Genomic DNA, 9,528 nt, shown 5'->3' with positions numbered 1-9,528 from the left:
TGGAAATGAATGTTGAAAACTAAAAATAAACAAATTTAAATTAAAAAAAGAATATATGGAAAGAATGTATAACAAGAATTAACTCTAACTGGGAGCAAGATAAGATCTCAGCTAAAGGTGAGAGACAAAACAATCTCACCAAGAGGGAACATGCTCTAATTGGTCTCTTGTCATGGAAGTCAAGGGACAGGATGAGGGCCAACTCCCATATACTTCTGCAGTTTTAGGGTTCCAGGCCACCATTTAAAGTCTGTTTTACATCTCTCCCAATCTGTCTCTCTCAAGAGCCTAACTCAGAGTCTGTGTTCAATAAGTTAAAGCCGAATCCTTTCTCCACTCAGGGAGCTCAGAATTCTCTCAGTGCATCAGGAAAGATGTCCCCTTTGTGTGTGCACATTGCAAATCACAGAATTGTTCTTCAGGAAAATCACACCAGGTTTGGGCAGAAGTAGAGTTGCATATGGGCAGCTAGGTGGTGCAGTGGATAGAGTGCCAGGCCTGGAGTCAGGAAGGCTTCTCTTTGTGAGTTCAAATGTGGTCTCAGACGCTTACTAGCTGGGTCATCCTGGACAAGCCACTCAACCCTGTTTACCTCAGTTTCCTCATCTGTAAAATGAGCTGGAGAAGGAAATGGCAAACCACTCCATTATCTTTGCCAACAAAACCCCAGATGGGATCATGAAGACTAAGACATGACTGAAAAACAACTTGACAACAATGAAGGGTTACATTTATATGTACAATGAATGAACATGTTTCTTCCTCTGATAAAATGTAGGTTTTCTGAAGATGAGGACTGTATCATTTCTGTCTCTGTGTCCTACATTGTAGATGTTTAATAAACGCTTGTTGTTTGACTGATTAATTGGTTCATAGAGGACTAAGTATATAACTGATGATTAATAGTTACTGTTTAAAATGGATCAAATCAAATTGAGGGTTATTGTTTTCATTTTTTTCTTTTCAAGCAATATTTTTTTCAATTATATGTAAAGACAATTTTTAAAATTCTTTTTTTTTAATTTTGAGTTCCAAATTTTCTCCTTCCCCTTCCCTAAGACAGTAAGCAATTTGATATAGGTTATATATGTGCAATCATGTAAAATATGTTTTTCTATAAGTCATGTTGTGGAAGAAGAAATGGGCCAAAAGGGAAAAAAATAAAGAAAGTTAAAATAATATGCTTCAATATGCATTCAGGGTTCATCACTTCTTTCTCTGGATGTGTATAGCATTTTCCTTCATGAATCCTTTGAAATTGTCTTGGCTAATTGTAATTGCTGAGAATAGATAAATCATTCCCAGTTGTTCATTATACAATGTTGCTCATATTGTGTACAGTGTTTTCCTGGTTCTTCTCATTTCATTTTGTATCAGTTCATGTAAATCTTTCCAGTTTTTTTTTTAAAGCCTTCTGCTCGTCATTTCTTGTAACACGATAATATTCCATTACATTCTTTTCAACTCGTTCAGACATTCCTTAATTGATAGGCATCCTTGAGGATTATTTGTATCACAAAGGGATTCTGCATTTCACAGAATTTTCCTTTAAATAACTTTTCCCCCCACCCCAGTTCCATTTTCATTTTATCTTATAGAAGAATGGTGGTATGGCAAATAGGCAGAGAAACTTAGAACTTAATATCTGACAGAGATGAAAATGATAAAAAGTAATGACATCAGCACATTGGAAAGTATCAATTACTTTATGAAAATTCAATTTGCAAAAACAAAAGAAAAGAAAATTCAATTTGCACATACCTTTTCAGGAGTCTACTGACTGTGTAGAATGAGGCCCACCTGTATTGAAATGGCCATTGGCAAAGAAGCTTTGTACCTATACTCACTCCCAGACGCTGCAAATTTTCTCTTCCATTTAATTTCACGCTTGTCATAAAAGTAATCATTAAATGGCTGAGTCTTTTAGGGGAGAAAAAAAAATCTAAATACTTTGCTTTGGCTTGTCAGAATCTCTCTCCAGCCCTACCTTCTCCTATCTCTCACACACACATGCACGCGCGCACACACACACACACACACACACACACACACACACACACATACACACTCTTATGCCTCCCAGTGAAGGTGGGTCATAGAATTATGGTCAATGTTCCTAAACAGGCTGTGTTCTATGAGGCCTTACTTGAGTCTTGGAATTAGCAGCATCAAATCCAGGCTGGGCATTGGGTAGGTATGAAGGTTGTCCTTCTGATCCTTGTACAGACCAGCAATGCAGAGAGGATATAAAGTTGGCTTTGGAATCAAGAAGACATTTGTTCAAATCCCACCTTAGTCTTTTATTATCTGTGTGACCATAGGCAAGTTACTTAGGGTTCTATCAGAGTCCAGAGGTGGGGAACCCCATGTAACCTCCTAGGTCCTTAAATACGGCAACTTGATTGAATCATTTGGATCTCACAAATGAGGTAGGGAATACATGTATTATCATGTCTTTTATAGATAAGGAAATTAAGACTTAATGAAATTACTTGCCTCAGAGTCACACAGCTAGTTAGTGGCAAATAAAGAACTTGAATCTAGGTCTTTTGACTTTAATGGAATGAGAACTGAAGAATCAGGTTCAAGTTCTGCCTCTGACATATTCTGAAGCTTTAGGTGATGCTCTAAGACTAAACTGGGGATAAATGGGCAGCAGGTGATGCAGTAGATAGAGTGCTAGGCTTGAAATCAGGAAAACCTGAGTTCAAATCTAGTTTCAAACATCTAGCTGTGTGACCCCGGGCAAGTCACTTAACCTCTGCCTTAGTTTCCTCAGCTGTCGTTCGTTTGTCCTTTGTTTCGAACATGATCAGTGACATCACAGGGTGATGTCTTGACTTGTGCATGCCAAGACAAAAGTCAAGACAACTGGTGATGGCCTGGGATGTGGTGGATGAGTTTGGCAGTCTTCAGAGATGCCTGACCAACCTCTAAGCATTCAATAGCACCTGCTTCAACCACCTTGAATGGCCACTGGAACAAATTGTTCTCATTCACCCATTCTACCAGGAGAAGTCTTAACATGGTTGTCTTAGACACCCCCCTAAACTCATCGATGGGTTTTGCGACCTTTCAGTTACCCTCAACCTGGTTTAGCCCATTTACTGAGACAGTTTACCAGAATATGGCCACTGTGCATGCTACAAGTCTAGTTGAGTGCCAGGTGGACACCAAAGATAGATGAGCAGTCCTGAAAAGGGCTTGGCAAGGCCTCAGACCAGAGGATCTAGTCCTTCTTGAGCAGCCCACACACCTCTCAACTCATCTGTAAAATGGGGATAATAATAGTGCCCACCTCCCAGAGTGGTTATGAGGATCAAATTAGGTAATACTTGTAAAGTGGGTAGCACAGTGCCTTGCACATAGTAAGTGTTATATAAATGCTAGGGAGGAGGAGAAGGAGGAGGAGTTGCCAGCCTGCATTGGTAGAAGGAATTTCTTTACATGGGATTTCCCTATGCTGATGAAATCACAGGTCCAATACCTTATATCCCTTTCCATTGATCTTCAATGCACCTATTTCTAAACCATCAAATTGCCCTTTTCAGAAATAGAGAGTCAGAGAAAACAATGCTTGAGGCAGGCATTTGCCTGCTACATATGTAGGTTTGAGGCTAGGTCAACCTAAAACCGATCAGAAGGGTGTGTGTGTGTGTGTGTGTGTGTGTGTGTGTACACATCCCACAAGTGTATCTGTCAGGACAGTTTGTGCCAGGAAGCTTTCATTTGATGAGATTTTAACAACAAACACAGAGCAGTTTGTGGTGGAATAGTCAATCTACCATAGAAAAAAACAAACAGAGCTGAAATTGGAGATGAAATTCTCTATCTTGTATGCTGGGGAAAAATGCATAAATGATACCATGTCAATCACTTAAGGAGTCCGGTGCTCCTCATTCATTGCTTCTTGTTCTCATTTTACCCCTAGGAAAAGGCAATGGGACAAGTTTGGAATCCGGGAAGCCTAAAGGCAGCTTCTCTCCATCTCACATACATTAAACCTGAAATGATACAGCGAAGACTTGCATGAGCAAGATATATAAGTTTGTGAACTGAATTGAAATTTAAAAAATTTTATTCATTCCATATTCTGTATTTTATTTATGCCTTTCTCCCCCCTTCCCCACCTCATCTCCATTTCCTAAGAACCTTTCCATCCCCCAAGACCCAGTTCAAGTCTCATCTGCTCTGTGAAACCTATCTTGACCACCTAAGCCCACAGGGATCTTCCTTCCCCTGAGGCCCTACAAAATTCACAGTGTGACACTAATTTATAGAGGTCTAGGTCATCCACTGCACCCTGGCCATCACCAGTCATCTTAACTTTTGTCTTGCCACTAGACTTCAATGACTCTGCAGAGTAAGAGTGCCTCACTTAAATTCAATTCATTCACAAGTCATGGTATGTTATTGATCCTCTTCGAGAACAAAGGACAAACCTCAACAATTATGCGTTGAGATTGGCATACACAGCTAGTTAACTTTTTGTGTGCACATACCTTGTATCTCCAACTATATGTAAGTTTCTTGAGAATAAGAAGCACACATAATATAATGGAAGAGTGTTGAATTTAGAGTATGAGGTCATTGTTAAGATGGTTTCAGTTATGCCCGTCTCTTTGTGACCCCATTTAGAGTTTTCTTGGCAAAGATACTGGAGTTGCTATTTACTTCTCCAGCTCATTTTACAGATGACGAAACTGAGGCAAACAGGGTTAAGTGACTTGCCCAGGGTGACAAAGCTGATGTCAGCTTTGAAATCAGGAAGATGAGCCTCCCATATCCAGACCTGACACTCTATCCACTGTAGCAACCTAGCCGCCCCTTGGTAACTAAGGGCTTAACTTCAAAAACCTGATTCTTTAATTAGATTTGGAGTACACAGACCTCTAAGAGCTCTTCAGTGGAGTACCCCCCTCCAGGAATCTGTGCTTGACTCTGTGCTATTTAATCATTTTATTGATGACTTGAATGAAAACAATAGATTGCATGCTTATCAAAACTGCAGTTAACAAATCTGAGAGGCATAGCCAATATGTTAACCAGCTGCAAAGGGATGCAAAAGGGGAGGAAGGGAACGAGCATTTATTAAACACCTACTGTGTGCCAGTCACTGTACTAAGTGCTTCACAAATATTGTCTTGTTAGTTTTCAGTATGATAGACACTGGGCCAAATCAAATAAAACTACATTTAATAGAAACAATGTAATATCTTACATTTGGTTTAAAAACATTCAACTTCACTGGTGGAACCATGAAAATAATATACACAAAGAACAACAAAACAACTGGAAATGATTGCTTTGGAATTATAATGACCAAGCTTGGTCCTAAAGAAATGTGAGAAGTCATCTCCCCAATTTCTTTATGGAGGTGAGGGACCATAGCTATAGAATACTACAGAGTGCTTCGTCTTTCAATGCAGAGTTTCGTTTTGCTGATTTTTTTCTTTATGTTTTTTCATAAGGGATGCTATGGAGTAGGTGGATAAATTGGTAAATGCATGTGATCTAAAAATAAAAGACATCAATAAAATTTATGTTTCAAAAAAATCAGCTTTATGAGTGCAAGATGGGGAAGGCACGTTTAAGCAACAATTTGTCTGGAGGAAAAACAACAGAATTTTAGTGGGCTGAGGCTTCAACATGAGTCAACTATATGACATCACAGCAAAACTAGTTATTGAAATCTTAGGAGGCATTGAGAAGTCTCGTTTCCAATGCTAGGCACGTAGTTCACACTTAAACGCCTGCCGAATTGAAGAGCTCTTACCACCGTTGTACTAGTCAGACCACATATGGATGACTGTTCAGCTGAGGTAATAAATGGAAAGCTCTTGGAAAACCTTAGGTGCTATATAAATGCTAGTTATTGTTTTTGTTATTGTCTTTAGTGTTATTATTTAGTGTTCTGTTCACCACCCAGATATACACAGAATCTTCAATCCAAAAGGACCTTAAGTGATCATTAAACTTTCCATGATGATTAACCCTGTGCTGTTTGGAAAGATGCCCTAGGAGGAGATTCTACAGCTTCCCCTGACAGCTTGTGCCAGTTTTTAATGATCCTGATCAACCATGAAGCTCTTCTTTATGTCTGACCTTGCTATAACATTCTTTTTCTTCTTCTCCTCCTCCTCCTCCTCCTTTCTCTTCTTCTCTTTTTTCCCCATAATATTTCTGGGACAAAGAGAAGTCATATGTTAATATGCACATAGCCTTTTGATTCGAAGTTATGTGCTAAAGAAACTTTGATTTCTTACGCATTGGAATTTAGTCTAATAAATTCAATTCAAATGTAGTTTGGACTGTTTGAATTTTATTTTTTGAGCAACTAACTTCGTTTAATAGCTAATAGTTAACACTCTGGCTCAGGGAATTATTTCAACTAAACACGTATTTATCAAATGCTTAGTGTGGGCCAGGCATTGTGCTAAGTACTAAATATGAAAAGGCAAAAAAGAAATAGTTTCTGCCCTCAGGGAGTTTACATCCTACCAGGGAAATACATGTGTATAAGTAAGTGTGGTGGATGGCATCTGAAAGACTAAATGACTGAGGAAACAAAGGTTCAAGCTTCTGAGCATGTCCATTTATTAAGTAATGCATACAATTACCTAATAAATTGGGACAGGGCCCCTTCCTCAGCTCAGGGATAGACCCTGAATACAGAGGAAGACAGGTATTTATATATTAAAAATAAGTGATCAAATAGAACCAGTTAATTAAATGAAAATTAACCAGTATACATAATTAGGTGATCTGATTTTTAATTGGAGGAAAGATTAAGGACTTTCCAAGTCCGGAAGGGGAGAGTGAACAGGTACAATTCCCTGAAATCAGGAAAAGAGGTACCCTATTTCCCTTGTGTCTGTATGTAATCAAGGAAATAGTAACTGATTGATCAGTATGAGACCAGTTTTCAGATAGGACATATGGTTTGCTTGAGATTTGTAACTGTGAGAAACCTCTTTGTGTCAATCTTTGGATCTGACCAGGTCTCTGGTCAGTATAACCTAGGTCCTTAGCTAAGGGTCTCTAAGCAGCAGATAAAGGTGGTCCAGCTTCTCGGCCAAATAGGGCTAAGTTCAAACAATTCTGTAACGTTTTCTCCCATTTTCACAATTGAATAAAGTTTTCTTACAAGGCAGAATTTAGACTAGACCTATTATTGAACAGGAAGGGAATTGAGCTGGCTCCAGAACCAATTCACAAGATGGAGTGTGTGTGGTTCACTCAATTCCCACAATTAACCACCTGCTGTCCTAATCCCCTCAATTCTCTCAAAAGCAAACACCAAATGAAGTAACTTCAAATGCAGAACCTGCTTATAACTGAGAGGATCAAGGGTGGTCTTACAGGTCCTCTTTGATCCATTACAATTTTGCCAATCACCATAACCTCTCTATTACTTGTAGTCACAATACCCCACCTCTGGTCTTCATGCCTTTTTGCTGGCCTTCCCCCACACCTGGAACGCACTTTCTCTTTACCTTCATCACATAGAATCCCACTTTTCCTTTAAAGTGATTCTCAGACACTATCTTCTATCTGAAGTTTTTCCTGGTCCCCCTAAATGCCCTCCGTCCCTGCTTACCTTGTACATAACTACTTTGTGTCTATGTATTAAAAGTGTGTATGTGTATAAATTTTCTATTTATGGTGAATGTATTTTTCTGGATACTTGTTTCTCTCATTAGAATGTAAGCTGTTTGTGAGTGGAAACTGTTTCATTTGTAGAGCTTTTACCTAGCACCCTGCCTGGAACATCTTTAGTAATGTAATAAATACCTGATGAAGCCAGGTGTGATGGTGCACACCTGTAGAATATGCTGCTAGAGAGGCTGATCGATCACCTGAGTTCAAAAACTGAGCTCATAGCTAAAATTCAGATCAGCTGTAGCTGATCAATTGGGTATTTGCATTCATCCAGCACCAATATAGTGAATGAAGGGGCCACCATGCTGCTAGAGGAGGGCAAGCTGACTGCTGGGCCAGTCAGTGTTAGGATCCAGACCATGAGTAGCTATTGCATTTTCAACCTCAAAAACAAAACAATTAGTTGATCAATTGATTGGGATACCACCCCTGAAAAATGGTTGCCTAGCCTCTACTTAAAAACCTTTCAAGTCAATAACTTCTAAAGTGCTCTTTTTCTTAGAAAATTTAATGTCTAGTATGCATACAGCACTTTATTTTTTAATTTTTTTTAAAGCAATTGGGGTTAAGTAACTTGCTCAAGGTTACACAGCCAGGTGTTTCTGGGTGGGTGCTAAGTGTCTGAGCCAGGATTCAATCCCAGGTCATCCCAACTCTGGGGCTGGTGCTCTTACTCATTGTGCTACCTGGCTGCCCCAACATACAGCACTTTAAAGTTTACAAAGCACATTAAAAATATTATCTCATTCGATTCTCACAACAACACTGGGAAGTAGGTGTTATTATTTTACAGGCGAGGAAACTGAAGCACAGAGAGATTAAATGACATGCCTAGGGCCCAATAGCTAGTAAGTGTCTAAGGCTAGAATTGAACTCAGATCTTCCTGACTCCAAGCCCAAAATTCTTTCCAGGGTACACCTAGTTGTCCATGAAGCTCTAATGTGCCAAAGTGGGTAACTCCTTAAAAGAAAGTTGAATAACCTGAAAGAAGGGAGGGGAGAGGGAATGAAGCTTACAGCCTTTGATGATTTTGCTTGTGTATGACCAGTCCAAATTGTTGTTCATCACACCACAAAGACTGGCATTAGAAGGAGGGATGGGGAGGGGTACTGCTGGGGAGCCTCGGTGGCTGAGAGCCAACGTCTCCCTGGGCTACAGAATGGAGGAAGGCATCCACCCAGTGCTAATGAAGCCACCAGAACATCTTTCCATAGGATCTGGGGAGGAACAGGCAGGGCAGGATGTGAGCTCTTGGGGCTTCTCCCTTCCTCCCTGAGAGGAAGCTCCTCCTGCTTCCACCTTTGTGTTGATTGTCAGGTTGGTTACAAATGAGTTCTCCTGCCTGTCTTCTTTTCCTGATTGGCAAAAAAAAAAAATGTATATGTATACCCAGTCTACACACACACACACACACACACACACACACACACACACACACACACACTTCCCCTCCATGACAAAAAAGATCAACAGGGAAGAAAGAGCTGTCTCTGCCCTTGCAACAGAGTGACTGCCAGCTAACAAGGAAGGTCATTTTCTGAACCCAACCAAACTTCAGGATGGGATTAAAACCCATTTTCCCTCTCCCTCCCTCCCTCCTTCTCTCTGTTTCTTTCCGTTTCTCTCTGCCTGTGTGTGTGTGTGTCTCTTTGTCTCTGTCTCTGTCTTTGTCTGTCTGTCTCTCCCTCTCTGTTTCTGTCTCTCTGTCTCTCTCTCTCTCTGCCTCTCTCTCTGTCTCTCTCTCTGTCTCTGTCTCTCTCTGTCTCTGTCTCTCTCTCTCTGTCTCTCTCTCTCTCTGTCTCTGTCTCTCTCTGTCTCTCTCTGTCTCTCTCTCTGTCTCTGTCTCTCTCTGTCTCTCTGTCTCT

This window comes from Petaurus breviceps, unplaced genomic scaffold (assembly GCF_028583685.1).
Source record: "Petaurus breviceps papuanus isolate PSGF00001 unplaced genomic scaffold, PetGlider_PUasm1.0 90925, whole genome shotgun sequence".
In the NCBI taxonomy this organism is placed as follows: Eukaryota; Metazoa; Chordata; class Mammalia; order Diprotodontia; family Petauridae; genus Petaurus; species Petaurus breviceps.
This window is presented reverse-complemented; position numbering follows the sequence as displayed.